At 37.9% G+C, this 15,042-nt stretch overlaps 1 protein-coding gene across 3 annotated transcripts in view; it reads left to right on the top strand.

Annotated features, from left to right (window-relative positions):
- The window catches only part of PLPPR1 (phospholipid phosphatase related 1), a 130,622-nt gene that overhangs the window by 22,188 nt on the left and 93,392 nt on the right, over positions 1-15,042 (top strand). The window lies entirely within an intron of this gene.

Genomic DNA, 15,042 nt, shown 5'->3' with positions numbered 1-15,042 from the left:
ATGAGTAGATTGGGAATGCCAGTTCCTCCAGTCCTGCTGGGATTTAAGCTGGGCACACAGAGCTGTGTGATTTAGCAGACACAGATATGCCAGCATCTCTAGCAAAAAAGTAGCAGTCAGCTTGATTTTCTTCCATTCTCTCTTCCCCTTGATCGCATCCTTTTTAATACCCAGATAAATCTGTGTCTGCCTGGGCTCAGTAATAGGATCTCTGCTGGAGGGTGATCAATGTCAATGTCTGCTGGTGGATGCTCAGGACTGGTTGAGCCCATTGCCAGACAGCTTCCACTGGCTCCAAGCTCGATGGTGACTCCCTGTAGCCATCTGGAGCTGGTCATGGCCAGGCCAGCCCAGCCCTCAGCCATACACTGCCAAGTATGGAACAAAAGATGGAATTGCTGAAGGAGCAGAGGAGTGAGGGGAAAAGGGTGAGGAGCATTAGAGGAAAGAGCACAAAACAGCCCCAGGAGCAGGTCTCGTGGCAGTCCAGGACAGTTCTCCTGATGCATGTTTCAGCCTGAAGGAAGAGCCCAGGATGCGTGAAGAGAGGAGCCAGCATGTCCTTATCAATTCCAGCCCCTCAGAGGGCTGTGTGGGGAGGGAGGTGTTAACCCACCAAAAAACTCTGCAAAGGAAGCACCTTTCAGCCTCTGAATAAACATCTCTTTCATTCTTAGGGGTTCTGTTTGGATACTGCAAAAATTTGATTTCATGTTTTGTTTAGCACTAGGAAAACATTATCTCAACCAAGCAAAAAACTGCTGAATTGTTGTGCAGGATCTGGTTCTCTCCTCAGCTGCATGAGGAAAGTCCTCATCTCAGGCATGTCTGTGCTGATTTATGTGAAACTGTTCTTCAAAATTGCTTAAGGATTCTGTGAATGCTGGGACCACAGAGGCAAAATAGGGTCCCTTCTCCCAACAGTTCTTGATCACAGGCAGCAGATCCCAGATTACTTTGGTGGTGAGGCCTTGCTCAGGTGGCCATGCTGACCAGATATATCACCCTCAGTGAAACCAACCAACCTCCCTCCCCTCTCCTCCCCTCCCAACCAGAAGAGACTTTAAATACAGATTTTACCTTTTTATAACACATGGTTAGCCACAAAGCAAGCCCTGACATTTTAAAAGACGTACTGGTTTCGAGCAATTGATTTTTTTTCCCCTGATCTGCTACTGCTCTGCTCTCACCTCTTCTGGAGAACCACTGGGCAGTGTGGTGGTGGTGCAGGAGGCCTGTGACCAGATCCTGGCTCGGGCATTGATGCATGCCTAAATGCAGACTTTCCCACATTCACCTGTGCTGCAGTGTGTCCTTCTGCCATGCCAATTGCAGTATTTCTAAGCTTACAGGTGGAAGCTGCAGCAGTCTGTGATCATGGCGAGAGGTGGGGGTTTCTGCCAGACACTTGTCTGTGCAGTCACCTACAGGCCTGCTGTCATATTCCAGTTTGTAACCCTTTGAAATGCCAAGCTTCAGCTTCCACACATACACACAAACCTGCTAACAGCCTCCGTCAAAAGTGTAAGTTTCCAGAAAAAGTATGAAGTTGCTTGACAGCTGATGATAATAATATACTATTTCAGTCAAAGAGTTCAAATGGTGCTGCTAAACATCACTGAGAAAAGCCCCTTAAAACAGAGTGATCATGGAAATGTCACTGAAAAACAAAAAAGGGCACATCTACTCTAAATTGCAGTGATGATGTAAAGCAGTAGGACATTTCTGTCTTCTTAAGATACTTAAAGATAATAACTTATTCCAGTCCCAGTCATAGCTCAGGTCTCTAATCCCTTTCATCTCATTACCCTGATGAGCAAACAGTAAAGCAATTTCAAGTTTCAAAACTAATGCCCTGCTGGACTGGGGCAATGACTTCTAAGATATAAAGTGGAGCATGCTTTAAGTGCATCACTCTTTATCCCCAGACTTTGCTAGCCTTCAAATGCCACGTTAGGCACCTGTCCCTACCCCTCTGCTGTTAAAATAAAATTTGGTTGCATGTGGACAGCCTTTTACAGCTGTTTGAGCAGATGAAATCAGAGTAGGATAACGAACATTTTTTTACCTTTGTAATTACAGCTGAATCACAGCACAAATATCTGTTTTGTATTTGTATTTCAGCCATTTCAATAATGCTTTAGATGAGTTAAGAGTTTCTATGAAAATACAGTAAAATGTCTTTTAAAACTGGCATGATTGATGAATGACAACAGAAAATATATTTAGAGTCATCTGCCATTGCAGTTAAAAAATCACTTGTGTAGTGGTTTGCTGTTCTTGGGTTTTTTTCCTGATGGAAAGGAATAATGCATAAGGCCAGGTTAGAAACAAATGTTATGATGTTTTCAAGGTGGTAAAGGATTGGTTTTATTTTCATCATTAATAGATATTCAACATGTTCTTCATTAGAATATTAGCCTTTCTCTTTCTAGCTTTATTGAAATGCAAAAGAGCCATTTCTGGCTTTGAGAATGTTACAAGTGCATAAATATTGTGTATAAACAAAGCATTATGTGTAAAGCAAAGCCACTGCATTCTGGCTTCAGGACAAAAAAAAAAACCCTCACACTACTTTGAAATCCTCTATAAAAAGGCATTACATAGTTTAAAATCAGTCTGTCCTTGTGGAGAAAACTTATTTTAAAATCTGTGTTCTCTTTAGTAATTTCTTTTTTCCTTTCAGTGAACTTTAAAATGTACTGGAGATTGTTCTAAACAGAACCAAAGAGAGCCTCAACCTTCAGTATATGTGCTAAAAGATCCAGTTATAACTCCAGTTATTTTTATGAGTTATTTATTTTCATTGATTTATGAGTTATTCATTGATTTTAGCAGGTAATTCGAAGTGATCTTGCTGTGGCTAGATGTAGAGAGTTGCCTGATATTAAGCTGCTTTTAAAAAGCCTGTACATGTAAAAGTCATATCTAGTGTCAGAACAGTGCCTGACTGTCATTAGTTCAGTTTTGGATTCCATCCAAGGAAAAGGAAATGTCCCTTTATCTTCTGTGTTTTAGACAGGTGGAATCTTGACTTCTTGCTTTGCCTTAAAACAAGAGTGTTTTCGTCTTGTTCAAGTTTGTCACATAAAGAATTCTTTAAGGAGGACAATCTTCTGAACTAAAAAATCTCTAATAGAGGAGAATCTCTTACAGGGTCACCAGTTAGGTGTTCCAGCCCTTCAGGCAGCTAGGTCTTTTTTTGTGCATCTTCCTGATTTTGTTATGAAAAAATCACCTTACATTTGTTATGAAAAAATCACCTTACCTTTGTTATGAAAAAAGCACCTATCACTGAAGAGATGCAGAGCAAGACGCGTAAGGTTGCATTTGTGGTTTGAATATTTTTTCAGACAAATAGCTAGATTAGCCAAGATAGAGTGCAGTTTTCATCTGACAGTTGCCTGATGCTTTTTGTGTTTAGAGTTTCTGTAATATGAATTAACAGCTCTTACCTTCTTTGTTTGTGTCTATGTTGAGACTTCCTTTTGTCCCTAAGCTAGCCATATAATTTTCAGGAATGTTTATATTGCTATAATTTAGCAATCAGTAAAAAAGTCCCTGAATACCAGTAGGAAGCAAAGAAAATTCTTTGTGGACCTCTCCGATGGAGAAATTCCTTGTGATCAAGAAGAGGGAGGCTGGGTACTGGTACTGGTCTGAAAAAGAGGTTTCTGTCTTCCCTTTGGAAATGAAACAACTGGGAAACAGAACACCTCTGCTTGCTCCCTCTCAGGACAGGCCTTGGACAAGAACCTCTTTGAGGTCTGCTAAGGAATTCATCATTCATAAGCATGAGATTTGTTTTCACCTCTCTCTCTTCAATCCCAAAAGAGGATTTTGTATACCTGTGTATGGTTTATTTAGTCTTTCAAGTTTCACCTTAGCAAGAAAAATAAATTCATAAAGGTTATGTCACCTTCAGTTGAGGAGCATATTATCCCACTAGTTTGGTTGGAAGGATATTCTAAAGCAATATCCATGAGTACAAATTCTTTATGTTTCATTTGAATCTTGTGAATGGTGTTTCCATGGGAATCACCTGGCAGTTGGGCAGAACATGAGGGAGTGGATAAGTGGCGTCACGGAAGGAAGAAAAAGTACAGCATAAAAACTCTTGTGAGAAAGCAAAAATATTTTTCATTTTGCAAATATGAAATTTGACTTCATATTCTCTGTGGACTTTGCTGGGCAACAAATGCTGCTTCCTTTTTATCATGTGTGGATTAAGTGCCTGGTGCTTTTTTGCTGCTGCTTTTTTTTTTTTTTTTTTTTTTTAAATTTTTATAATGTTGTGTATTGCGAATGCTTCTTCTAGATGGGAATAAAGTCGTTTAGACAATGCCAGAAGTGAAGCATATTTCCAAAGCAAAAACACAGCAGAAGACAGAGATCTGGTAAGTGCAAATTCTTTTTAAGCTGCACAGATGGCCCAGCCTCACAGCAGCAGGAGGATGGGAACAGCCTCTGTTTCCTTACGGTGCAAACCATGATGACAGCCTTCTCCAGCCCTTACAGCAGGCTGAGGGACAGACCTGGAAGGGAACCCACTGCAAGCTGGGAGGTGTAAGGAGTGCAGACAGTGCCAGGTGAACACTTGCACAGTGCAAGCGTAATGAGCAGCATTACTATTTGTCATCCTGGTTAATGAAGGTAATACAATGAGGAATTGCAGTTCAACAGATTTCCAGGAATGTACAAGGCAGAAATAGCAAGCAAATCTGTAAGACTTCTGATTTATCAGTCATCTAGCCATTGTCTGAGAAAGTTAGTGTGCTGTACTTTCCTTTGCATGCTGTAGTTTCTTCATAATGAATATGATATGGGCACTGTGCCAGGATGTAATTATTCAATATGATGAAGAAAAATCCTATCTATTTATCCTGTTTGTGCATTGAAACTCTTGCTTTAATTTTATTTTCCCACATGCCAAATGAAATGTGATGCATTTTATTTTAATATAATACTACAGTTTGTATTAATTTGTACAAAAACATTTGCATATGATAAGCATATTGCAGACTGTCTTTGAAATTCCTCAGTTAAAAAAAAAAACCAAAATTGGAAGTTCTCTTATTACTAATGGGGCTTTGTAGACAGAATCTTTCACACCAGTTAAATTTCAGGTGAATTAATAGTGCCATGATCTGAAACAAGACAGGCTGGAATATATTGATTAGAAATCAGCAGTTTCACTGTGTCAGTACAATAGCTTAAGGTCAACGTGATTTGGATTCTCTTTTATCTAGAATAGGGCTTTGCATTCTTTACCAATTACAGCATTGTTTCTTTTTTACAATGCAGAAAGTTGCTGACTTTTGAAAATGAACCTGCAGAGAGCATGATGTGTGCATTTTGACAGAAGCTACATTCTCTAGCTTCTGTTCTGCAATAATGGGTCACAGTTAATCTGAATTCTTTTGTCTGGTTGCAAAGTAACTGCTAGTGTTAGCACACAGTGTCCATATCTGCTGGATGCTTTGCAAGGGCTTTGTTTTCCTTTAGTTGATGGAGAAATACAGCAATATAACCTTCATGGAGTATGGAGGAACTGAGTTTTGTTCAAATACATGGGAAGGCATTTGTGAGAAAGTTGAACCCAAATGATTTAAGCAAATGACTTATAATTATGACTATGTGTCATTTTTGGCAGTATCTTTCTCAATAAATGGTTTTTACAAAATTTCTCATCTGGCTTAGACTTGAATATTTACATGAATTTAGGAATACAGTGAAATTAGTGTTTCAGTCCTTGGTGCCATTGTGACCTGTCATGGAAAGTCACTTGCCTTTAGCTTAATAGCTAGGATTACTAAAGGGAGCAAGAAGGATTCTGATCATGTAACTGAGCAAAAATGTACAGAATATGATGCTGTTCCATGAGCTCGATGAATTCCTGACCTGAGTAGAGGGACAGACCTAACCTGGACCTGAGAAAGAGTGAGTCTCTGTGTAGGGTGGTTTTTTTGGTTGTATTTTTGAAGGTATGTGTGGGTTTTCCCCCGAGAAACTGAGCTTGACAGAGTTTTTCTGGCATTTTTGATTGGAGTCAGGTTATTTAAAAAAAAAAAAAAAAAGAGCTAAAAATCTGACTGCTATTTCGAGGCTTGTGCAATAGGGAATTTAAGCTGTATCTCCATGGTTTTTTCAGATACAGTATGAATGTTTTTCAGCTTGAGTGAGACTTTTTCATCATGCTGTCACAACTTAACCATTTTAGCATTTGCACTTGTCTCCAGTGTGTCAGACAAGAGGAGTAAGTGAGGTTGCAAAGCACTTGCTTTCTCTGCTGTGGTTTTTTTCAGCAGTGTAACCCTAGTAATGGGTCACAAGAAGTGTTGTGTTGCAGTGATGTTGTTGACCACGCTGAAGTTTTCTACTAACATAGCCTGGGAAAAGAATAGTTTTGCCATTCTCTAAGAGATCTGTAGTGAAGAAAATGAGTTTGATAGGTTTTAGTTTGCCAAAATCCCACACAACCACTTGCTTGCATCTTACTCAGCTTTACATGAGAAGCTGTAGCCTGGCTGTCATCTTTCCCTTTTCATCTGAACGACAACACTGTAGTAGCTAGCTCACAGAATTTTTTGGACGCATCTCTTTGGAATTACAAATGCTGAATTATGAAAAATAAAATGCCAGGAGCACAGGGATGAAGTGACTTGCAATAAGTCAGTGGAGGGCCAGGAGAAGGAACAGCCAGTCTGTCCAGGGTCCCAGTCGAGTGTCTCAAATGCAGGAGAAGGACAGGCCTTTTAGAAGAAATGCCTAGTACTGATTTTGAAAGTGTTGACATCTACCCTCAGAAGTTAATGTCTTGTGATGAATTTTCTTTCTTAGCAGCAGCAGGCAACCCTCACACTGAGGATTGGAGACAGGCAGGAGTTCCCAGAGGCTGCTGTTGCTGGATGAGCAGCATAAACAGGTGTAAGCCTAGAGATACTTGGTTATGTTGTTCTCTACATTAGTTGTGTTATTCTTTTAATGTGTTGCAGAAAATGTGCCCGTGTCCATGAAATGTGAACAGTCAGAAAAGAGAGTACAGTAAAAAGAGGGAGCAATAAATAAATATGTTCACGAGCTCCTTCATGAAATGTCAAACATATAGAGCTTGTGGGTTATTCATTTTCCTTTGTCAAATGTGAAGCTGTTTTTTCTAAATAGCTAGCCACTTCATTGTAGTGCAAGGGAACATGCAAATATGATTATTGTGATGTTGAAAATTCCACTGGCTTTTCTTTCATGTGTGAAGACATCTCTGGTCTCAAGAGGCGAGGACTCTGTCTCCCTGCTTGTGGTAACAAAAGTGCTTTCCTATGCAGCTGTTGAGAGCCCTGTTCCATTAAATAAAAATAAAAAATCATGTGCCACCTTGGCACCAGTTAATCATTTGTCATGTGTTTTATAGTTGGTCACTTCTGTCTATGGATCAAGGAAGAAGAATGTCTTTGTTAGTGAAAACATGAATCTGAACTTCTGGACCTGAAAATGGGCTATTTTAATAAAGTTAGATATTGAAAACTTATACAATTTCCAATGCAGAATGAAAATAAAAGTTTGCTGGTTTGCCAGGTTATAGTATATACTTTTGGCAGTTCTGTTTCTAAATCTAATGAATGAATATTAGAGAATCATAGCCATTTTACCTCTGTTACACTGTGAAGAGGGAAGGGGAATCTTGATTTGAGATAAGATAGTCTCCTAGTATAGAAAGAATGGGAAATTACAATACACAATTTTATGATACACTGTAGGCAAATATAGTGTGAAAAAACTTCCTTAAATAATTTAAAAGTAAATATAGGTAGAGCAAATATACACAGATATTTCATACTGAGGGGTCTTAGTTGGAATTATGAATATGTAAAGCAAAATAGTAACTCATAGAATATTTTCAGGCCCTTACATTCTCAATTCAACTTAAAATTTTGAAAATGTGAATCTTCCTAATCTCTCCAAAGATGTGAAAATCCTGCAGTCACAGAAGTAGTACCAAAATCTATTTAGCCTACCCTTTTTTCCTATGAGACCCTATATTTTGTGTTATAAAGCTGTTTATTGCAGTATTTCCATGCTTGATTCTGTGTTTCTTGCATTTTTTGGCAAGAAGGGTTTGTGGGAACCTCCACAGTTCTGTCTGGAAAAACTTTCTCTCAAACTTCACTGGCTGAGGGTGATTCCTTGGCCAAGTATAATCTCATCAGCTAACAGATATTTTCTACAAAAGAAAGAGCATTGTTGTGCTGAACATAGTGCAGTTTTGATAGTAATTTTACCAGCTGATTTCAGCAGGCTCTGGAAATGCCTGCTGTGTAATGATCTGTACAATCAATGGCATCCTTTTCAAAATGTGTCTGTTTCAGACATGATAAAAACCGGTTTGTTTTTTTTTTTTTTCAAGCCTAATAGAAAATAATAGATTTATTTTTCAGAAATTCCACTTGGAAATAATGGCATGATTTTTCAAAATGAAGTGGCTTTTAAAGGGCAGCAAGTTGTTATATTCAGAAGTGGTTACCAGGTATGTGAATGTAGTTATGCAACTGCTCTTATTTTTACAGACAACATTAATAAAGATTGATGGGCTCCACTGCATCTAATTACTGTGTCCAGTGATTCTGAAGATGGTGAGCTGACTCCATACATAGCTGCCAGAAGTCAGAATTTCTTTTTGCCTTTTCCACTTTTTAATTCTTGTACATGACCAATATAAACTTGCTCGTTATGACTTCTGTGTCCTAATTAGGAGGGGAGGACAGTGGGCACTGCGTGACTGTAAATGAAATCAGTTATTTAAAATATATTTTTGTCATTTTGGTTATCATTTGGTTGCCTAACAACCACATCTGAAGTTGAGTCTTAGAAATTACAGGCAGTGACTTAGGATCATAAGTGAATTGTTGAGGTGAAAAATCTTTCATCTATATTTTTCTGATGCAATAGATACAAAATATTTATTATTTACTAACATTTGTGTAGTTAAAACCAGCAGAAAAAAGGTCAGTGATAAGAAGGCACAGGAGGGAATGGCATTAATTTTTAGAAGAACTTATACCAAAATTCTCAGTGTTCTGGAAATCTTTCTAATTTCTCCTGAAATAAGCACAGACTTGGAAGGATATTTAATCTGTTTTAAGTTTTGGTGATCGGTTTGTTGTTTTTTTGCTCCACTCACTGCATTGTTTTTTTTTCCACTGTTATCTTTTCACCTTACTAGAGAGCTGTGATTTAAGGAAAATATGCACATTAAAGTGGAAACAATTAACTAAAAAGCTGACAAGTGAAAGACAAATTTTTCAAGATTGTTTGGTAAAAATTGTCCAATATGTAAACCTTTTTCTTTTTTTCAAACCAGAAAAAAATCAGACTTCCAAATTGTAAGTTAAAATTTGAAGAAAATTTCATTAAATCCTCTTCTAAATTCTTTCTGTCATGCATTTTTCTTTGTTTGGAAAGCTTACAAACCTTTATACTTCTGTAAAACAACCAAATACATTCAGTCTAGATGTGCCATACCATAGCTCTGTACTCTTCCTCAAAGCTTTGTAGAACAGAGCATTATGTAGGTTCACTGCCCCTCTCTCTTATTTTGCATCTTTTTCCAGTAAGACTTTTGCAGATTATGGCAATTTATCAAAGTGCTGTGCCTGCAGCTCTGAAAGGATCTTAAAGCTCCCCCTTCTGAAATATCCACACTTTAATTTGCTGGATCCTGAACTGCACTTTCAACTATGTCAGCAAATCACTGAGAAGATGAATATGTTTAGAAATAGGCTTGTTTTATTGTCTAATTTTCATGGTATCATAGTGGTAGACACTGGGCTGGGATGTGGGAGATTTTATTCCTATTTCCCATGCTGCTCATGTTATAATGGACACTGTTGTTCAAAAATTAAGAATCAATGATTTCATGTTTTTCAAGAGTCTGTAAATCTGTAAATACTGGGGAGATACATTTCCTGTGAAGCATTTCATCTACTCAAGCACTTCTTTTTTTTTCCTTCTATTTTTTCCTTTTTTTTCTTTTTTTTCTCTTGAATTATGAAATGTCTTATTCTTCATGATGGTATTTGCCAGGTTTCTAATCATATGGTAAGGCAGAGTAATTTTGTGGGTTGACTGGATATGTAAGTTACTTCTGCTTTGGGTCTTCACTTGCTTTGGGGATTTTTTTTCCATTTTAGAAACAAGATTTCATGGGTTTTCTCATTTCTCTAGTAAAATGGATACTTCTGAAAAGTAAAGTCTTAATGCTGACTGGAAATATCTCGGGTTAGATTTTAATTGAGGGATTTTTTTTTCTTTTTGATGGGGTTTGGTTGATTTGATGGGGCTTTTCTTTTACTTTTATTGTAGTTACTTATAAAACATCACATCCTTTTCCTTCAGTGCATTGGTGTAAACACATAATAATAATAACTGCGGGTGCCAACTCATTCATTTGACAATTGTGAAATGCAGGTCTGAATTACATCTACAGGACAGAGGCTACATAGGGAGCTCACAAAGAAAGATTAAAGAATGCTTTTGACTTCAGTGAACAATGTGATGGATGAAGAGAATGATACCATAAATTGAGGGCAAGTGTTATACTTGGCAAGATTGTGAGACTGTGCCTCTGTGTACACAGAGTGTGAGGAGACCGAGGGAATGCAGTTTGTGCCTTTCATAGGAGTTCACAGGTTTTCTGCCTTCTTCAGGCAAATATGTTTGCACTGTGTGAGTATATTAGGTGCAGAAGTCATTACTATTGACAGACTGGAGTTTGAAAAATTATGAATGCTTGAAAAATTATGAATTTATAAAAATTATAGATCATCACCATTGCTGATGACTGGCAAATGAGCAAGCTTTGAGAATGGCACTCCAACTGAATCTTCAATTTCTGTCCTTTAATTCTTGATTGTGATAGCAAACAATAAAAAGCAACCTGGCTTTTTATAATCAGGACTTGTGTTGCTTGAAGGACTCTTTGATTCAGAAATTGTGCAGAGGGACATGGAGGAAAAGAGAGCAGAAGTAACAAACATCTAAATTATCCAAAGACTTATACACAAGCTTGTATGTATGCAGCAGTTCTTGAAAGCAAAACTGAAGCTTTGTGAGTCTATGAACATTTTCTTTTATCTAATTTCCATTACTTAGGAGTATCTGATGTTACATGTGAGATTTTGTACTGTTTTTCTGAAATCTGCTCTGAAACACACTTTAATGTTTAGTTCCTTTCTTCCTAATTTTCTTGCCCTTTCAGTTACTCCTGAGATGGGGCAAATATTACTAACATAAAGTAACTTTCTCAGTTAACTGAAATTGTTTTACCACTTTAAATAGTCTTATCACTTTATTCCTGCTAAAATAGTCTTCATCTTTGGCAATTCATCAAAGAAAGATACTGTGCATCTCTGAGACCAAATCACATAAGCTGCAAGTTCACTGAGTGTAAAGAATTCACCTTTTTTGCATGTAGACACTTCTCTTTTGAACACTTAATGATAAAGAAAATCTGCTGGGTAGGTTAGAAGGGTAGTTTCTAGTTTCACTTCCTGAACATTTTGCGTTTTTCTCTTTAAAAAAAGACTTTAGAGTTCTACTTTAAAGATTATCTTTTCATTACAAGTCTGATCTGGCCTAAGGTCCTGTGTTGAAGATTCTTATCTTGGAGGAGGCTGGATTTTGTACTGCGGATCAGAGCTAAAGCTCCTGCAGGTCCTCCTGATGTTGCCTCAGTGCCCGTCTGTTCACACCACATGGCCCAGCATTTGGTTCATGCTACCTTAGGAAAATGAACCCCTGGGATTTACAGGGTGGTTTCAGAAAACAGGAATCATATGCAAGATATTTGCTTTAAATAGATATTTGCTTTAAAGGTTTGCACATTTTGATTTTTAAAATACTGTGTTTGAGGGTGTATTTGCTTGCAGGCAAGTCCGTATTTTGATCCTTCTTCTGGAGCAGGGACTTGGTTTCTGTGCATGCACAAAACCCACAGGACTCATTCTTTAAAAGATGCTCAGTTCCCCCTTGCTGATAGTATGGATCATTGTAGGTGTTAAAATGGTTGTCACCAGCTGCAGAGTAATGAGAATCTGGGTTCCTTGTGAAGTGGAATAATTTATATTCACCACCACTCTGAATGTGCCCTCAAGGTGACAGATTCAAGTCTTCATGCATTAGAAAACTGCATAGTGCCAAAAAAGGGATATGTTTAATATAATAGTTATTCTTATGAGAAATGCATTTCGATGCCTTTTATCTTGCTGCAAATCCTTAAGCTGGAAAAGGATGCAAAGCTTGGCTACTACGTTATCTGAGAGTAATTTGGCTTTGTGTGTAGAATTAGGCCTAATACATTGTTCAGTTTTGACTCCTAAGCAAAACCAGAATTCTAGGATAGGTACACAATCAAATATGTGGCTTCATTTCCTGCCATTTTGTCAGCAGAAAGAGGCAGCTACTGCTTTACAGGGTACCTGATTTCCATTGCTGGAGAGCTTTATCTGAAACAGGAGCTTAACAGATATATTGGCCTCCTTGATCCACAAACCTGAAACTGCTAGCTAAGGGTGTGAAAAATGAGGGAAATTACCTTACTGTCCCCATCTCTGGGAGGAATGATTTGGACTTTAGCTCATCAATAGCCATGTCTTTGAGGCAGTCACCTGAGGTCATACCTCTGTCAAAGTGAGTGGGTGGGCAAAGGGTGCTGGGCTTGTGTTGTTTCTTTGTTTACATCTTTGTTTACATCTAGAGACTGTCTTGATGTGCAGCAGACTAGTGCCTTGGTTGTTCAATCTGAAGAAAATAAGGAAAGATGAGAGATGGAGGGGTGGAAAGAGGAGGAACAGAGAAGAGAGGGAGGAGAAGCTAGAACAGAGGGAGGAAGTCTGTTTTCAAGTGATAGATGAGTAATATTCGTAGGAATATTAGATCTTTGTATCAATATAAGGAATACTTGAAAAGACCAGAATTTATAGCATATTTGGTGTTTTTGTTTTGTCTTTATGTGTTTTTGGCAAAGCATTTCACTTGCAGTAGCAAATCAAATTCTCCAAGGAGAAATGTAACAGGAATAGAACAAGCAGAGAATTAAAACCTGGTCCCAGAGGTATAAAACCTCAATTTCACAGAATATCAAGGGGGAATACACTATGCCTGGGGAGGGTGAGCTGTTTTCTGTGTTTGCCATGATCTAAAACAGCTGAAAAAAGGAATCTTTTTCACTGACTTTTAAGTCAAGGTGAGGGGTTTACCAATACCAGACAGAAGAACCACTCAATTAGTAAAAACTACCCTTGCAGAAAAACTTACCCTTTTAGAAAGCAACTCTGGGGTGTATTTGCTTTAGGTTTGGTTTTGCTTTGGTTTGGTTTGGTGGTTTTTTGTTTTTGTTTTTTTTTTTTGCATCCCTCCCTCTGCTTCTTAGAATGGAACTGTTAAGGGGTCATAAAATATTAATGTTACATACAGTCAGACTGGACATACACCAACCCATATACAGGTTTACTGAGCCTGTGCTTGATTTTGAGAACCTGTGAAGTCCTAAATATTTAAACTGAAAGAGATAAGGGGAAATGTGGAAAAATTGGTATTTGACATCATCATAAAACACTGCTGATCCACAGGTAAAAACCTTAAACTCTGTAAAGGAAAGTGGGAGAAAAGGGAGGTGATAAAAATGATGCTTATATGTTTAATTTTGTATTTTGAAAGTTAGAGATTGAGCAATCTTTTTTGTTGTGTTGTTTTAGGGGGGTTTAGCTTATTAAGAAGGCTTTTAGCCATAGCAAACTTAAAAGTGTTCATGCTGAAAATCGAATTAACTCATTCAAAAACAATAGCTTCCAGAAGTTTGAGTTCTTTTTACCTCTGACTTCTTTCTTCTCTTTCTTTCTCTGACAAGCACACACAAAATATGCACTCCATCACCTCAGGGTAGTGAAAAAGGTTTTGAAATTCCAAACGGCTTTTTCTTGAGAAGTTCTGGTTTTGAAAAGAATGCCTTTGCAGAGTTCAATTCTTCTGAGCTTTAATGGCTCTATGTAAGTGCAGCATGTTCTCTGCTATTTTACATTATCTAATTTTAGGTGAAGTGTCTTCATGGCCCTTAGGAGGACATTTCACAGCTTCAGTGCAAGCCTACACTTACACATATTCTATGCTTGCACCTAAAAAGAAAAGGAAGAAAAAAAAAAAAAAAAAAAAGAAAGTGAGCAAAGAGAATGTAACTGCTGCAGTTTTAAGAATGATTACTAGTTGGTTGCTGTCACCTATTTTTTTTCCCACTGCCAGTGTAGGAGGCAACTAACTGAACAGCAGCATTTAGCACATTACTTCAAGGATCAGAGATCAGTGTCTTCAGCTTGAGAAATCTCTGTGGTATAGGCCAGTGAAGGCTGTGATAGTGACACATTTATTTCTGTGTGCTTTTTCTTCCTTTTGGTTTAGAGCATAGCACTTTTTAAATTATATTAAGCTTATCCAAACTGAAGATGAAACAAAGGCATCTGTTCCCTGAAATTTGTACTGATTTTAAACCATTTACCCTTCACACCATGGATTTGTTGGTCTGTGTGTGAATAAAGGATACTTTTGTAAGATTGTCTGGGTAAGGGACTTATTTTCCATCTGTTATTCTACTACTGGATCATAATAGCAAGTGGACTCATTCTCACCTCTTCCCCCCTAAACTTTTCCTTCCCCTTCACCTTTGTGATTATCATAATACCTGGAGTACAGCAGGTTTTGTTAGTCAGAGACCATCTTGGTAAACGTGAATGAGAGAGTGAAGGCATTTGGTGTTTGGGTAAACAGTAACAATAATGTTTCACTCCACTGGTTTTAAATCAGGCAGTCTCTTCCTGTCAGCCCATATCCTGGAGTGTCTCAAAAGAAAATGTCATTTGTGAAAGTGATGTTTAACAGATATTCTTCTATGCATGCACCATTTTTCTTTGATTGTGGGGCTGGCGGAAAAAACTGCTCCCACAAAAGCATTTCTGTTGGCACTATTATGCCTTCAAAAACAGAAAAAAAAGCCTTCCT

Source organism: Taeniopygia guttata, chromosome Z (assembly GCF_048771995.1).
Source record: "Taeniopygia guttata chromosome Z, bTaeGut7.mat, whole genome shotgun sequence".
NCBI lineage: Eukaryota > Metazoa > Chordata > Aves > Passeriformes > Estrildidae > Taeniopygia > Taeniopygia guttata.
Note: the sequence above shows the minus strand (reverse complement) of the source record. Positions and strands in the feature narration are given on the sequence as shown.